Source organism: Bos grunniens, chromosome 17 (assembly GCF_055505025.1).
Source record: "Bos grunniens cultivar Pamir isolate PY7600 chromosome 17, Bosgru_T2T1.0, whole genome shotgun sequence".
Lineage (NCBI taxonomy): Eukaryota > Metazoa > Chordata > Mammalia > Artiodactyla > Bovidae > Bos > Bos grunniens.
The window spans coordinates 58,836,980-58,851,885 of NC_141181.1; the positions used below are offsets into that span (position 1 = coordinate 58,836,980).

The 14,906-nt window shown below is 47.2% G+C and overlaps 2 long non-coding RNA genes across 2 annotated transcripts in view; one reads left to right on the forward strand and one right to left on the reverse strand.

Moving 5' to 3' along the window:
* LOC147355504 (uncharacterized) overlaps nucleotides 1-14,906 on the forward strand; it is a 195,249-nt gene that overhangs the window by 88,237 nt on the left and 92,106 nt on the right. The window contains exon 2 of the long non-coding RNA XR_015144583.1: nucleotides 5,940-6,247. This is a non-coding gene — a long non-coding RNA (uncharacterized LOC147355504). The remainder of the gene's footprint in view (nucleotides 1-5,939; nucleotides 6,248-14,906) is intronic.
* On the reverse strand, nucleotides 6,753-8,559 carry LOC147355506 (uncharacterized). The gene is made up of 2 exons (XR_015144586.1): nucleotides 8,405-8,559; nucleotides 6,753-7,244 (listed from the first exon to the last, which is right to left on the reverse strand). It is a non-coding gene; the product is annotated as an uncharacterized LOC147355506 (long non-coding RNA).

Consider the following 14,906-nt stretch of genomic DNA (forward strand, 5'->3'; position numbering starts at 1 on the left):
TTCTGATTACTGACCTCCCCTTCCCTTTCTCTCTCTCTCTGTCTCACAATCTCCCTCCTCCTCAAGAGCCCCTTCCCCCGGGGGTTTTCTTCCTTCTGTCTTCTTTCCTGTCTGACTCTGGCTCCCCTTTCCTCCTCTTCACTTGGTTCAGCAAGATAAACACTTGCGGAGCTGCCTCAGTAAACCAGGGGTTTAGAGAGTGACGGGATGGAAAGACAAACAAGAGGGGTTACACTCACCAGCCCTTCCTGCCCTGCTCTGTTCTCTGTGTCGCTCTCCTCTCCCTCCCCCTCCTTGCTCTTGGGATCACCTCTCTCTCTTCCATTGTTTAGACCAGTTGAACCAACTCTTTTCTGCTTTGTGCCAGGCACTCTGTTAGGTGTTAGGGGTGCAGGCAGGCAGGACTAAGATGAGATCTCCGCTGTCTTGGAATCTCCTTGTGTTTTTCTTGCTCTCTTCTTTTCTTCTTCCTTTGTCATCCCTACCTTTTACTCCTCCCAAACCCTCACTACCATTGTCCATCGCCTTCACCCAACCCCAGGCAAAACAGGCGGGGTTCTAACTGCATGGCTCCTCTACTGACAGAGCCAGGCCCTGCCGTGTTGCCTGATGGTGCTGGAGCCGCCGGCTGGGAACAGCTTGACGTACGCAGACAGACAGAACCAGAAAGGCCCTTGCCCCTGCTGGCCCCCTGCCCAGAACTGCTGATCAGCCCGATATGTCTGACTGCACAGGAGCAGTTCTGAGAGGCCTCGGCCCTGCGGGCAGCTGGGAAAGGCTGATGTGGGTGGACACATGATCAGGAGCAAAATGGAAAGTTCTCTGGCTGGCTCTGAGCTGGGCTCGCTGATTGGAATGGACGTGTGGGGTCACTGGTTGGCTAGATGCTGGAGGGGGGGATCGAAGGCAGATGATACCCAGGTGCTGGACACCATGGCTAACAAGGAAATCAGGAGTGGAGGGTGACTGGGCTGGAGGGCTCAGGACCACCCTTGCCTGGGCTGCTTCCCTGAAAATCCAGGAGGTCAAGAAGGCGGCAAACACTGGATCTGTTCAATGTGCTTAACCCCACTCTTCCCATCTCCCCAGAATGTATTAAACCCAAACGATGATGTCAAGCATGGGGCTCCCCTTTCTCTTGCTGGGATTGGTTCCCCAATGGTTATGTGATCCAGTGACAGCCAAAGAGACACAGGGGGAAAGTCTGCTAGGGCTTCTGGGGAAACTCCTCCTCCCTCCTAAGAAGGTGATGCTGGATGGTCATGACGTTTGAATGTGATGTTGCAAGTCCTGCAGCCTGAGGCGGTCAGGTCTGAGATGGAAGGAACTGGTGACCTTGAAGATACAATGCAGCCATAAGCATCACCCCCGGAGTGTGCCCTTCCTTGGATGTTTTATTATGTGACATAATGAAATCTTCTTAGTGGTTAAGGCCATTTGAGCCTAAGCTGTGTTGTTTGTAACTTGCAGCCTAAAGCATCCTTAAATAACAGACTAGAATCATTAGAGATCATAATGCCTAGGCCCCAGGATTGCCGTGAGAATTCATTAAAGGATGCATTTAGCTCAGTGCATGATACACAGGAAGCACTCCTAAACATCACTGTAATTATTGCTTACCTATGAATACATTGTAGATTATACACTATTAACAGTCAGATATACATGGGAGTCATTAGTGCTGTTTGCCAAATATTTCCGGTTCTCTTCCCTCACAAGTATAATGCAGAGGTACAGGCAGACCGCTGAGTTACTGCGGATTCCATTCCAGCAGAACCGAATAATAAAGTGAATACTGAAATAAAACCAGTCACGTGAATTTTTTGGCTTCCCAGTGCATATGAAAGTTATATTTACATTGTACTGTAGTCTATTAAGTGTGGAATTGCATTATGCCCCCCCCAAAAAAACCAAGCACATACCTTGACTGAAAGATACTTTATTGCTAAACCACCATCTGAGTCTTCAGCAAGTCTTAACCTTTTCATTTTAGTCATATCAAAGATCACCGATCACAGACCACCATAACTGATATATAATAATGACCAAGTTTGAAATATCGCGAGACTTATCAAAACCTGAGAGATACAGGAAGTGCCCAAATGCCGTGGGGAAAATGGCGTCGACAGACTTGCGCGACGCAGTGTTGCCACAGACCTCCCGTTGGTTAAAAATGCGCTATCTGTGAGGCACAATGAAACAAGGTATGGCTGTCCTTGGTTCCTTCACAGGCGGGAGAAGCCATATGACTATTCACATAGTTTGGCCCTGTACCCACCACCTCCCAGTACCTGGAGTGGCCCCTCATTTCGTCAGCGTTGCCCTGTGCCAGGTTCCCTAGAGCTGCAAACGTCGCCTCTCTCAGTGACACTCAGGCAGGGGCGTCCGGGGCAAAGTTGGCTGGGTTCCAGAGGCCCAGGCTGTCTGTCTGTCAACTCACACTTAGCCGTTTCCCTCCGTGGCACCCACACAGTACCTGGGGGCAGCTTGCCGCGCTGAGCTCATCACCAGGCCCCACAAGACTGGTGTAACTTGGAGCTGCTCTTTTTATCCAGCTCTTTCTGTGCGATGAATTATTTCTAGGGGGCCCCAAATTGTTCCTCCTGCACTCTGGCTTCTATAGGTCGTTGTTGTTTAGTTGCTAAGTCGTGTCAGACTCTTCCGACCCCATGGACCGTAGCCCGCCAGGCTCCTCTGTCCCTGGGATTTCCCAGGCAAGAATACTGGAGTGGGTTGCCATTTCCTCCTCCAGGGCATCTTTCTGACCCAGGGAGCGAATCCGCGTCTCGCATCGGCAGGCGGATTCTTTACCACTGAGCCGCCTGGGAAGGCTAAAGCTTCTATAGGGCTTTCCTGTAATTCCAGAGGGCAGGGCTCTGTGTTTCAGCCCCAGTGGCAGACAGAGGCTTACCTCGGCCCCCATGAGAAATCAGTGATTATTTTGGGATTGACATGTATACACTGCTATGCATGGAATAGATAACTAGTGAAAGCCTGCTGTTTATCACAAGGGGCTCTGCTCAGTGCTTTGTGGTGACCTAGATGGGAGGGAAATCCAGAAGGGAGGGGAGATGTGTTTACATATGGCCTATCCACGTTGCTGTACAGCAGCAAGTAGCACAACGCTGTGAAGCAACAATACCCCAATAAATTTTAAAAAATAAAAGAAAGAAAATAAGCATTGGTGAGGGTGTGGAGGGATCAGAACCCTTGTGCATTACAGATGAGAATGAAATGTTTCTATGGCACCATATGCCATAGAAACCAGCAAAAAGCTCAATCTAGAGTGACCCTATGACCCAGCCATCTCACTCCTCAGTTCACCCAAGAGAACTGAAAACATGTCCACACAAAAACTTGTCCACAAATGTTCACAGCATTATTTGTAAAAGCCAAAAAGTAGAAATAACCCAATGTCCACCAATGGATAAACAAAATGTGGCAGATGCAGACAATGGAATATTATTTGTCCATAAAAAGTAATAAAGCATTGATGCATGCTAGTTGTGGATGAACCTTGAAGGCAGGAAGGAATGTGAAAGAAACCAGCCCCAAAAGGTCACATGTGATATGATTCTATCTGTATAAAAATGTCCAGAATAGGCAAATCCATAGGGACGGAAAAGAAATTAGTGGTTGCCTGGAAGTAAGTGAGTAACGGGTACAGAATTTCCTCTTGGGGTGATGAAAATATTTTGGAACTTGGTAGAGATGGTGGTTACACAAGGTTGTGAATGTACACATTACTAACATGGACTTACTATATACCACAGGGAGCTATATTCAATGTCTGGTAATAACCTATAATGAAAAGAATATGAAAAAGAATATGTATATGTATAACTGAATCACTTTGCTATATATCTGAAACATTGTAAATCCACTGTACTTCAATTGTAAAAAGAAAAGATTGTGAATGTACTAAATGCCACTGAATTGTATACTTTTAACATGGTTAATTGTATGTTATGTGAATTTCACCTCAATTTTTAAAGTATCAGTAATTAGAAATGTGTGTGGAGGAGGGGAAGGCAGGCAGGCAAGGATTGTAGAGGTGTGACACCCGGTCCCAGAAATGCCCAAGCCCCCTGCCTGGCCCCAGATGCCTTTCTCATAATGTCAATGGAGCACAGAGACTGACACACAGTAGGTGCTGTCCTCCCTTCCACCCCTACCCCCATTACCTGCTCACTATATAAAAAAGAAGGAAAAAATTCTTTTCACCCCCACCATTACTGCACTTGAACCTTTGGACTGAGTCCTGCCTGCCCTTAGGGAGGGTCTTGTTTACCTTTGTGCCCTGACCTCAAGCCTGCACTTTGGGGACTGTGTTACCTCCAGCGTCGCAGGAGAAAACGCTGCCCAGTTCTAGCTCCAACCAGTGTAATTACACATTATGCCAGGTCTCACTGCCACTGTTTACAGAGCCAGCATCATAATTAACTGCTTCTTAGGGTCTTTCAGGCCCGGCTGGGATTCCCCAGTTGCAGCGATCTACACCGTCTTCTGGCTGTACCCCCCTCCCCTGGCCATTCTGGAAAGACCTGGTTTGGGTGGCCACTGGCCGGGAGTCTTCACACGCCTTGAAAAGTTTATTCTCTGGCAGTTCCTGAGGCTCCTGGGACTGGAAACTCTTCTTGAGGACGTTGAGAGGAAGTACGGGTGGGGGCAACAGCTATGACTCTAGCCACTTCTGTCCCTCTTGGCTAGAACAAGAGAACCTGTTACCTGCCGGACAAGGAATAAGGTGGATGGAGAGATAAGTAGCTGTATCTCAGAGCCCAAGGGGCTCACAGTCTAGGTGGGGGACGAAGAAGGAGGAAGAGGTGGTCATGTCCTGTCAGATTCTAAGCAAGACCGGCTATGGAATCTTTGGGGCCCAGTGCAAAATGAAGATGTGGGCACTCCTGTTAACATTATTGAGAACTTCAAGACAGTGACAGGGCATTAACAAGCATTGCCCTTCTAAGTCGGAGAAGGTGATGGCACCCCACTCCAGTACTCTTGCCTGGAAAATCCCATGGACGGAGGAGCCTGGTAGGCTGCAGTCCATGGGGTCACCAAGAGTCGGACACGACTGAGCAACTTCACTTTCACTTTTCACTTTCATGCATTGGAGAAGGAAATGGCAACCCACTCCAGTGTTCTTGCCTGGAGAATCCCAGGGACAGGGAGCCTGGTGGGCTGCCGTCTCTGGGGTCGCATAGAGTCGGACACGACTGAAGCGACTTAGCAGCAGCAGCCCTTCTAAGTGCCAGGCCCTGTGGAACTGTGCAGGTGGTGCACCTGTGAAGCTGGCCCTGGCTCTGAGCCTCAGTAACAGCAGACGTGAATTGAGCACTTACTGTATGCCCACGTCAGGAGACAGCAGGGGTTAGGGACACAGATTTCAGCTCTGCCTTTCATTCTCTGTGTAACCATGGACAAATTATGTAGTCTCTCAGTGCCTCAGCTTTGTCATCTGTAAAATGGGGGTGACACCAATTAAAAGTGAAGATCTGTGCCTGGCATATAGTAACCACTATGCAAGCATTCACTATTATTTGCAAGGATGAATTTAGTTGATCTCCAGAACAATCTAGGGGGTGGATGCTATTACTATACCAGGTAGGGAAACCGAGGCACACACAGGTTAGGTAACTTAACCTCAGTCACCCCAAGGCAAGGCTCACATTTGAACCCAAATGCTCTAGCACCTGGGCTTTGGTGGTGATGTTGGCACAGAAGAGGGGGAAGATCAGGATGAAGAAGCAAGAGGGGAAGGCCTTGAGTCCACTCTCAGGGGTCTGGGGGGCACACAGGACATCCCTGCTGTGCCTGGCTGTGAGCCCATGCTCCTTAAACGTGAATAGAATCGAAGCATGGACCCTCCTTTGTGCTGGACACTGTCTTACCACTTGATTCACATCTCAGGGTATGTTTGATGATTTCCCTTGCAGATGAGGGCCCTCACGCAGCGCCAGGAGACTTCTCTGGGCCAGCGTCACCCAGCCAGGAAGGGGCGAGTCAGAGTCTGCCCTCTTGGCTCTCTTGGATCCCAAACTCCTGGCTCTTTCCTGCCCAGCCAGCTCCCCTCCGGAAGGAAACTCTGCCCAGAAACATGCCCGGTTGGCACTACTCAGCCTGGGAGGCTTGGTCGGCCCAGATCCTGTGAACACCGCCCACATTGCCCTTCCTCTGGGCCATAAAGACCCTATCCTCTCAGCCCTGCCCAGCCCAGGCAGGTGAAACAGCGAGACCGCCCGAGGTATGTACTCTTCACAATGCTTACTGACAGACGGGGGGCCTCTGTAGACCCCTCACCTCCATGGTCCTCTGCTCTGTGGCTCTGAATAGAGTCCCCCAAACCCAGATGTGCAAGGAGGGTGGAGCTGTGTCTCCACAGCCAAGGGTTCCCAGGGAAAACTCTCTGTGACTGCCCTCTTAGGGCCCGTGACCTGTCCACACCCAGCCTGGCCTTCAGAGAAGCCCGGGCGTGAGTGAGGTAGACGGTGAGTTTAGCTGTGGCTGTGGGGCAGGGCAGGCCTGCGAGCCACCAGAGGGAGACGGGAACGGGGCCTGAGTCAGCTGAGGCAGGCGTTTCCAGGGACAGTCCCGCCCCTACTGCAGGTCAGTTTTTCCTCTTTTGGGGGGCAACCATGCACCCACTGCAATCTACTTCTTTCTTTTTCATTACTTTTTATCTAAATACAATTTCAGACTTACAAAAAAGCTGCAGGGACAGTACAAAGAATTCCCACACACCCTTCACCTGGATTCCCCAAATGTAAACACTTTATCACATTTGCCATATTCTTTTCCATTTCTCTCTAGATAGATATACATAGAAGAGGAAGATTTTTTTTTTAGAACTGTTTCACAGTAAGCTGCAGACATAATACTGCTTTTACCTCTGAATACTTTAGCGTGTATTGCCTAAAAGCAGATGACATTCTCTTACAATATGATATCTTCCAATATGATTACCAAAATCAGGGAATGAACACCAAAACAGCATTCTTGTCTGTTTTACATGGATCTTGCCATTTGTCCCAGCAGTGTCCTTTATAACACAAGGAAACCCTGGACCCCACGTGGCATTCAGTTCATATCGCTCAGCCTCTTTTAATCTGAAAGTGTTCCTCGGTCTTTCTTTGTTCTTTCAAGGCATTGATGATTTTCTTGTAATATTTATTTATTTGGCTGCGATGGGTCTTAGTTGCGGCATCTGGAATTTTAGATTGCAGCATGTGGGATCTGGTTCCCTGAAAGAAACTGAAAGTGTTACTGTTCAGTTGTGTCCAGCTCTTTGCGACTCCCTGCACTGTAGCCTGGCAGGCTCCTCTGTCCTTGGGATTCTCCAGGCAAGAATACTGGAGTGGGTTGCCATTCCCTTCTCCAGAGGATATTCCCAACCCAGGGATCAAACCAGGGTCTCCTGCACTGCAGGCAGATTCTTTACCATTTGAGCCACCACAGAAGCCCTAGTTCCCTGATCAGGGATCAACCCTAGGTCCTCTGCATTGGGAGGATGGAGTCTTGGCCACTGGACCACCAGGGAAGTCCCAAGACATTGATAATTTTTAAGAGAAGTGGTCAGTTATGTTATAGAATGCCCCCTCAGTTTGGTTTGTCAGATATTTCTTTGTGATTATTTTCAGGTGTTACACTTTTGGCTGGATGATCATAGAAATGTCTTGCATTCTTCCCAATGCATCTTTATCAATTTGCCCCATTCTGGTGATGCTGACTGTGATCACTGGGTTAAGGGACCCTTCCATATTTTAAAGCTAAAAAGCAAGCAAACAAGCACATACAGATAGCAAAGCTAGAATTCTAGTCATACCCTCTCTAGCTCCCAACTCAAAAGTCACAGAAACCCACACCACCAATTTTTTTGCCCATTCAGAAAAATATTAATGTGTAAGTTATCTACTGCTGCATAACAAACCATCCCGAGACACAGATGCTTTAAATGTTAACAACGGCTGTTTTGTTGCTCCTGATTCTGTGGGTCAGGAATTCAGGAGGGGTCCTGCTGGGCAGTTCTTCAACTTATGTGGCTACACTCTCCTGGGAGCATGGCTGGGTGTAAAAGATCCAAGATGCCCTCCCTCCCCTGTCTGGTAGTGGTGTTGGCTGTCTGCCGGGGTGCTTGGTTTTCCTCTGTGTGGCCTTTCCAGCTGGATAGCCTGAGCTTCTTGATGTGGTGAACAGTGAAGCTGAAAGACTTCATAGGGCTGAGGTCTGGATGTTGACCTACCTCACTTCTGCTGCATTCTATCCTGAGGCCAGCCCTGACTGAAGCAGAGGGGAGATGACCCTGCCTTTGGATGTGAGCAGGGGCACCGCCAACTGCAAAAGAGCAAGCTGTTTGCTCAGCTGTCTTTGGGGACGGAGCACACCAAGGGTGCTGCTTACTCACCCAGAATGTACAAGAGAGCACCAGTGAGGAACTGGGCGGTCAGCCTGTGCTGCGCCTTTCCCAGAGGAATATCAGCCGCTATGCTCGGAGTGTTTCCTTTTCACTTTCCTTTTCAAGTCTGGAATGCCGAAAGCCTTTCTGTTATATTGTGATATCTGTGGAGTGAATTTCAGATAACCATTATATCTACTACTAGGAGAAGGAAATGGCAACCCACTCCAGTGTTCTTGCCTGGAGAATCCCAGGGACGGGGGAACCTGGTGGGCTGCTGTCTATGGGGTCGGACAGAGTTGGACACGACTGAGGCGAGTTAGCAGCAACAGCAGCAGCAGGGGTAACAATCCCTTAGAAGAAATGGCGTAGCCCTCACAGTCAACAGAAGAGTCCAGAATGCAATACTTGGGTGCAGTCTCATAAATGACAAAATGATCCTCAGTTCATTTCTGAGGCAAACCATTCAACATCACAGTAATCCAAGTCAAAGCCCCAACCACTGATGCCAAAGTACCTGAATTGATTAGTTCTATGAAGACCAATAACACCAAAAAATAAAAAAGATGTTCTGTTCATCACAGGGGATTGGAATGCAAAAGTAGGAAGTTGAGATGCCTAGAATAACAGGCAAGTTTGGCCTTGGAGTACAAAATGAAGCAGGGCAAAGGCTAACAGAGTTTTGTTAAGAGAACACACTGGTCATAGCAAACACCTCTTTGCAACAACCCAAGAGATAACTCTGCACATGGCCATTACCAGATGATCAGTACCAAAATCAGATTTGTGTTCTTTGCAGTCAAAGATGGAGAAGCTCTATACAGTCAGCAAAAACAAGACTGTGAGCTGATTGTGGCTCAGATTATAAATATATTATATTACAAAATTCAGGTATAAATTGAAGAAAGTAGGGAAAACCACTAGGTCATTCACGTATGACCTAAATCAAATCCCTTTTGATTATACAGTAGAGGTGATGAATAGATTCGAGGGATTAGATCTGGTAGACAGATTGCCTGAAGAACTGCAGACAGAGGTTCACAACATTGTACAGGAGGCAGTAACCAAAACCATCCCCAAGAAAAAGAGATGCAGGAAGGCAAAGTGGTTGTCTATGAGGCTTTACAAATAGCTGAGGGAAGAAAAGAAGCAAAAGGCAAAAGAGAAAGGGAAAGATATACTCAACTGAATGAAGAATTCCAGAGAATAGAAAGAAGAGATAAGAAGGACTTCTTCAATGAGCAATGCAAAGAGGAAAACAACAGAATGGGAAAGACTGGAGATCTCTTCAACCAAATTGGAGATATCAACAGAACATTTCATGCAAGGATGAGCACATTAAGAAGAGGTAGCAAGATACACAGAAGAACCATATAAGAAAGGTCTTAATAACCAGATAACCACAATGATGTGGTCACTCACCTTGAGCCAGACATACTGGAGTGTGAAGTCAAATGTGCCTTAGGTAGCATCACCATGACCAAAGTTAGAGGAGGTGACAGAATTCTAGCTGAGCTATTTTAAATCCTAAAAGATGATACTGTTAAAGTGCTGCACTCAATATGTCAGCAAATTTAGAAAACTCAGCAGTGGCTGCAGGACTGGAAAAGGTCAGTTTTCATTTCAGTCCCAAAGAAGGGCAATGCCAAAGAATGTTCAAACTACCATGTAATTGTGCTCATTTCATATGCTAACAAGGATATGCTCAAAATCCTTTGGTTATGCTTCAGCAGTATGTAAATTGAGAACTTCCAGACGTGCAAGCCAGCTTTAGAAAAGGTAGAAGAACCAGAGGTCAAATTGTAAACATTTGTTGGATCACGGAGAAAACAAGTGAATTCCAGAAAAACATCTCCTTCATTGACTACGCTAAAGCCTTGACTGTGTATTACAACAAACTGCGGAAAATTCTTAAAGTGATGGGAGTACCACACCTCCTCACCTGTCTCCTATATCTCCTGTATACAGGTCAAGAAGCAACAGTTAGAAACTTACATGAAACAATGAACTGGTTCAAAATTGGGAAAGGAGTAGTCAAGGCTGTATATTGTCACCCTGCTTATTTAACTTCTATTCAGAGTACATCATGCAAAATACTGGGCTGGATGAATCACAGGCTGGACTCAAGATTGCTGGGAGAAATATCAACAACCTCAGATATGTAGATGATATTACTCTAATGGCAGAAAGTGAAGAGAAACTAAAGAGCCTCTTGATGAGGCTGAAGAGAGTGAAAAGGCTGGCTTGAAACATTCAAAAAACTAAGAATGTGGCATCTAGTTCCATCACTTCATGGCAAGTAGAAGGGGGAAATGTGGAAACAGAGACAGATTTTATTTTCTTGGACTCCAAAATCACTGCGGATGCTGACTGAAGCCATGAAATTAACAGACTTGCTCCTTTGAAGAAAAGCTATGACAAACCTGGACAGTGTATTAAAAAGCAAAGACAGCACTTTGCTGACAAAAGTCCATATAGTCAAAGCTATGGTTTTCCTGTAGTCACATATAGATACGAGAATTGGACCATAAAGAAGGCTGAGTGCCAAAGAATTGATGCTTTCAAACTGTGGTGCTGGAGAAGACTGTTGAGAGTCCCTTGGACTACAAGATCAAACCAGTCAATCCTAAAGGAGATCAACCCCAAATATTCATTGGAAGGACTGACACTGAAGCTCAAATACTTTGGCCACCTAATGGGAAGAGCCAACTCATTGGAAAGGACCCTGATGATAGGAAAGACTGAAGGCAAAAGGAGAAGAAGGTGACAGAGGATGAGATGGTTAGATAGCATCACTGACTCAATAGATGTGAATTTGAGCAGACTCTGGGGAGTGGTAGAGGACAGAAGAGCCTGGTGTGCTGTAGTCCATGGGGTTGCAAAGAGTCGGACACGACTTAGGAACTAAACAATAGCAACAACATCTGTGGAGCACCTACTATGTCTGCAGGGCTCAGTGCTGAGGATGGAGGCATTAAAATGAGTTAGTCCTTGCTCTCTGGGAGGTCACCACCTAGAGATAAAACTGACCTGTAAACAAACCATTGCAGGTGGTTGTCAAGAATGTAGGTGTGTCAAGGGTGAAATCCAGAGGAAAGAGGGGCTGAGTGTGCCTGGGGTGGAGGGCAGTAAGGGGTGCTGGGGATGGGTCACAGAAGAAACCATGCAAGAGTGGACTCCTGAAGATGGAGCGGATGGGCAAGTCAGACAGAGGGGGCAGCCTAAGATGGGCAGTGGGTGTATTTGGGGGATTACCCCTACCCAGGAATCAGCAAGGTATGGTGAGGCGGGGGGGAGAGTGCAGAGATAAGACTGAGGGGTAATCATTACTAGAATCTACAACCTACCAGCACTGGTATTTCCACCTCCTTCCCTCTTTCCCCTAAGAGTGTTTGTCAGCCCAGTTCTTAGACCTGAGCCTGGAGACTCAGAAGAACCTCCATTCAATGCAGACAAGGGACAAAAGAGGAAGGTGGAGAGGACTTGGTAGAGAAACTAATTTCATTTACATATCTAAGAACTGGGACAATGAGAAAGGACATGCTGTCTGGGAGTTTAGGAGTTTGGAATGGGAGATGCAAGAATGGGGGAAGGATGGGACAGCTTGTATTCAGTGTTGCCATGGGGTTTGGACTCCATACAGTAAGGATTTGATTATTGTTTGATAGCTAGACGGTAGTTCTTCACATACAACTAAGTCATAGAAGGAGCCATATGGGGACCCATAATTTATATGGGTTACATATTTTTATACACAAACACAATAGTCATGAGGGAGGTCACAGATTTAAAAGGAATGTATTCTTGAAGATCTTTACATAATAAAAACCTCAACTAATCCAAGCATAGCCCTGAAAGGGGTGGTAAGCCTGTCTGTTTATATCCATTAAAACGTCTCTAACACATGGCAACTGTGCGCCACTGTTTAAATTTCACTCGAGCCACTCGGTTTTGAAATGATGCAATTACTGATGTCTTTTTCTTTTGACTGCAGAAATTTGCATGTTTCTACGTTTTGCACCTAACGGGAGGCTTTATTTCATACATACTTTTATGTTGCAGTATTTCTGATTTCAAATTTTCTCTTCCCCATGGTAGACCCACCCACACAAAGAAGGGGAGACAGTGCAGTGGGGAGGGTGTCTTTGGAAGAATCCTGTGGTTAAGAGGGGACCCCTGAGGGTTTCTGATGCAGTCTTCAGAATGAGACAATAAACGCTCTCAAAACAAAATAGGGTTCTATTTCCAAAATGTTACAATGAAAGGCAATGAAAGGTAACAGAGGGAAATCCCTACTTGAACTCACACAGGTGGGCTGATTTTCCAGTTCAGGCCAAATAACACAGCAGGGGAGAACTTAGGTTTTTTTAGTCTTTGCCACCTGCCAGCTTCCTGACCTTGGGAGACTCAGTTTCCTCATCTGCAAAAAGTGGTTACTAATAGCCACCTCAAGGTGGAGATAATAAGTAGCAAGGTTCTTAGCATAGGGCCAGGCTCAGTAAATGCTCAGTAACAGGTAGCCATCACAATTTATTGTTGTTTAGTTGCTAAGTTGTGTCCCCCTCTGCAACTGTAGCCTGCCAAGCTCCTCTCTCCATGGGATTTCCCAGGCAAGAATACTGGAGTTGGTTACCATTTCCTCCTCTAAAGAATCTTCCCAACCCAGGGATCAAACCCATGTCTCTGGCATTGGGAGGCAAATTCTTTACCACTGAGTCACCTGGGAAGCCCACGGAGAAGGCAATGGCAACCCACTCCAGTACTCCTGCCTTGAGAATCCCAGGGATGAGGGAGCCTGGTGGGCTGCCGTCTATGGGGTCGCACAGAGTCGGACACAACTGAAGCGACTTAGCAGCAGCAGCAGCAGCAGCAGCTGGAAAGCCCTAGCCATCACAGTTACCGTTGCAACATCACCTTGGCCTCCATGCCTTACTTAACTGTTGATGATGTTTTCCCATCCAGACAGTAAGTCCCTGAGGGCTCTCTGGTGTTTACAATCCTAGCCCAGCACACAGCTCACCCAGGGTATGCAGAGTGTCTGTGTAACTCCACACAAGTCACCCTACACAGTACCATGCAGAGAGAGGGTGGGGATAGAGGAGGCATTTAATATGCCCTCAGAGCTCTTTCCCCTCTTCCTTCCGTATTCCAATCCCAGGAGCTTCCTTGCTATCTCTGGGGTGGGGATGGGGGAAGCAACCCCCACCTTCTCCATTTCAGATGTGCAATCCTCATTTCTCTGGGCCCCACCCTTCTACTCTAGGGTAGATGGAACACTGATAAAAGTCACTTACCCTCAGGTACTGGGGACTCAAAGGGGCAGATTTGCATTAAAAAAAAAAAAATCACAGAGGAGCAAGGGCCTGCCTAACACAGAGAAAGTGCTCTCTAATGCTCATGTTAATGAAGGAAATGTGGAGACTTGTGCCAACTATCTAGGGAGACTTTCTGAAAGAGAATTATCTCCTACCTGCTCAGCCTACAGAGGGCTGGTGCTGTCAGCACCCTAAGTATCGGTTTCCGTCCCTAAACAAAGGTTGACTGAGACCACAACTTGGAAAGGAAAGGAAAGAACGTTTACAGCACCTGTTGCATCTCTGACTTTGAATCTTGCCAAATTTCCCAACCCCCAGCATTACTGTGACCTCCATTTTGCAGATTAGGAAACTCCTGCTCAGAGAGGTTAAGTGACTGACTGGAGAACACACAGAGCTGGTATCCAGACCTGATCTGTGCCACACTTAAGAAGGCCAGTGTGCTTCCTTGCATCTTTCCCTCCAGCAGAGGCCAACTCAGAGGAATGGAATGTCTGACATTCAAGAGCCTCTCTGACTCCCCCAGAAGCTCCTGGGGGATCTTGACTCATGTGCAGGAAGTCAGTCCCCTCAACCTCCTTGCCCCCAGCCTGCTGGCCTGCCTCCTCCCCAAATCTAGCAGATGTCTCAGTGTTCTCAGAACCCACCTTGCCCTCCCCCTGGAGCTTTAGTACATAATGTCCCTGAGTCTGATTTTCCCTTTCCCCACCCCTTTTCCCTTGAAAACGCCTTCACATCCTCAGTGATCCAGACCAAGTGTCTCCCTGAGCCTACACGTATAACTCACACCCTTGTTTTTTTCTCCCATTCAAGCAAGGCTGCCGTGTACCTTTCTACAGGTTGTGCACTGCACAACTCCAGAGGGACCATTTGCAAAGATCACAGTGACATTGCCTGGAGAATGCCCATGGACAGAGAAGCCTGGCAGGCTACAGTCCATGGAGTCACAAAGAGTCAGACATGGCTGAGCAACTAAGCATAGCACAAAAGTTGCGATAATGTCTGTTTGTGGCTGTAATCTGAGAGTAAGGAGGAAAGCATATCATCACCACACCCAGTGCCTAGGACAGGGCCTTAGCCTTAGAGTGTGTTAGTGACTCAGTCACATCCTGTGGTAGCCCGTCAGGCTCCTCTGTCCATGGGGTTTTCCAGGCAAGAATACTGGAGTGGGTTGCCATTCCCTTCTCCAGGGGATC